The 2,455-nt window shown below is 35.4% G+C and overlaps 1 protein-coding gene across 4 annotated transcripts in view; it reads right to left on the bottom strand.

Annotated features, from left to right (window-relative positions):
* The window catches only part of Agmo (alkylglycerol monooxygenase), a 329,966-nt gene that overhangs the window by 200,524 nt on the left and 126,987 nt on the right, over positions 1-2,455 (bottom strand). The gene's annotated exons all lie outside the window — the stretch shown is intronic.

The raw sequence follows: 2,455 nt of genomic DNA, 5'->3' as shown, positions 1-2,455 counted from the left end.
CAAAGCTCAAGTCCAAGTGGATCAGGGACCTCCACATCAAAGCAGATACATTGAAACTAATGGAAGATCAGCACCTTGTTAAGCCAGCATTAGAGAAGCTTCCTTCTGCACCAAATGAAAACAAATATAGAGAGCCATATGTAGACATTATGCAGATAGAGGGAATTTGGAACATGCAAAAATAGGATATGCCTATCAAACACATCCTTTCAGAGCACAGGGAAGCCAAAGAAAGAGGAGAAAGGGGATGTAAGACCAGAGGGGATAAATGACACCAAGAAAACAAAGCCCCTAAGTCATTGCGAGCAAGGCTTGTATAAAAGCACAGAAACAAAGTCAGCCTGCACAGGTCTACATCAGATCCCGTATGATTATATTATGGATTCCTGCTTAGGGATTTTATGGAATGTCTGAGGGTGCCAGCATATAGGTCTCCAACCCTTGTGTCATCTCTTTGACTCTTTGTCTTATATTTGTCTGTCTTGTTCAGTCTCAACGTGATTTTTGTTTTTTCTCATTGTATTTTTGTCATATCCAAAAGAGGTGCGAATGGATGAGTGAATTAATGAATGAACAAACAAATGAATAAATGAATAAAATAAGCCTATCCACTAGGACAGAAGTTAACAACAGATTAGTCATTGATACCTTCTGGGAGAGTGAATTTACTCCAATGTAATGATACTGTATATCAGACATTCCTGGGCAGATCTCATGTTCAGGAGTATATAATCAACAAACAATTGACTTCACAATATTTATGTGCCTTTATTTGTGTTACAGTTTGGCGTTTTATTCCTTTTGGGGCAAAATATTCTAATGTTCTTGGTTTAGAGTGTTTTCTTGTACTGGGTTTTGGGTTGCTTTTTTGAGAAAGAACATAAAGTTGAATGGTTAGAAAGGAACAGATCTGAAATGACTTGGGAGAGCAGAAGAATGTGATAAAATGTATTTAAATTTAAATATTGTTTTAAATAATAAAAATATAAAATATTAATAAAAACAAAACATGTAACATATCAAATTGTGTGTATCCAACACTCATGTTTAAGTCTTATAATCATAGTGTGGCAAGATATTCAATAACTTTCCTCCAGGTTATCACTTCAAGATAAAGCAATTGTTAAATTTATTAATGAAAAAGATTTGCAGATTCCCCTTTTTCTTTCCACACAAAGAATAAAATAATTCTTCCAGAAGCCTGAAATAAACATTTTTTTCTGTAATTATGACTTAAAAATCACATGACAAATATGTACTTTTTTTTCAAAAAGTTAGTTGAGACTTTACATGTGTGTGTGTGTATGTGTATGTGTATGTATGTATGTATGTATGTATACAAATGTATGTATGTATATCTGTCTGTATGTCTGTATATGTATGAAGAAACAATAATTCTTTCCAGTGTTCTGGTCTCTAAAATAAATTATAGGATTTTGAACAATACAAGAAAATGTTCAAACTTCCATGAAAATGGAATTTGGTGATGTGTGGAGAGATAGTAATCAAATCCTTTCTTGGTTGCATTCTTAAACATCAGATTTCCTTGGGTCAGCCTCTGCTGGTTTCACTCTGGTGTTTAATCAATGTGGAGTAATTGTCGTGTCTACATCTGTTTATCTCCTAATGTTTGCAGCACCCTGGAATCTATTGACTGGCCAGCTATGGACTCAGTCATTGTGGTTTCTGACATTGCAGAGCGCATCTCTATAGCTATCATATATTTTAAAGTTTACTGATATTTCTTTCGATGTCTAAAGTAGTATGTTCTCAGAAGAAAATGCCTTATTGGCATCATGAGCAGCAGTGGTATGGGGAGCAGGGACACAGCAATGTTTGGTAACATTAAAAACTCATCTGTTTCTTTCTGGTCAAGTCAGTGGAATATCTGGCATGGGTAGATATCTAAAATTCAGTAGGGCATATCAGTTACCCAGTTAAGGGACCACCACTCAGCAGATTCTACAATCTTGTATACTATAAACTCCCGAGATGCCTTCTCTTAGGGATGAGGAACTATTAAAACCCATTTACCTCTACTTGAGTAGAATAAAAGAAAAATATCTGTTTTAGAAAACAGAAATGAAGCAACCCTTTGCCCTTAGTAATAGATACTTGATCTACCTCACACCTAAATTATGTGTCACCTTAAGTTATACTTAAGAGAGAGGAGGAAAACTTATCTCTTCAATGAAGTGATGTACTGTGTTCCTTCGCAGAAGATCCCCCACCTACCCATTGCCAATCCCAGACCATGCATTCTCTTACAGAGCTCAGGCCCTGCAGCATTAAAAAAATGCCAGCTACTCTGAATTATTCTTAAAATAAATAAAAGCATAACTCTTTCTTTCCTTATTCTTTTTTCTAAACATGTTTTCTTTACCAATGTGGGCTTTTTCACTCTTTCTCTACAGCTGGTACACCTACCCAATTTGCCATGTACTTATTTGTGTGT

Source organism: Mastomys coucha, unplaced genomic scaffold (assembly GCF_008632895.1).
Source record: "Mastomys coucha isolate ucsf_1 unplaced genomic scaffold, UCSF_Mcou_1 pScaffold6, whole genome shotgun sequence".
In the NCBI taxonomy this organism is placed as follows: Eukaryota; Metazoa; Chordata; class Mammalia; order Rodentia; family Muridae; genus Mastomys; species Mastomys coucha.
Note: the sequence above shows the minus strand (reverse complement) of the source record. Positions and strands in the feature narration are given on the sequence as shown.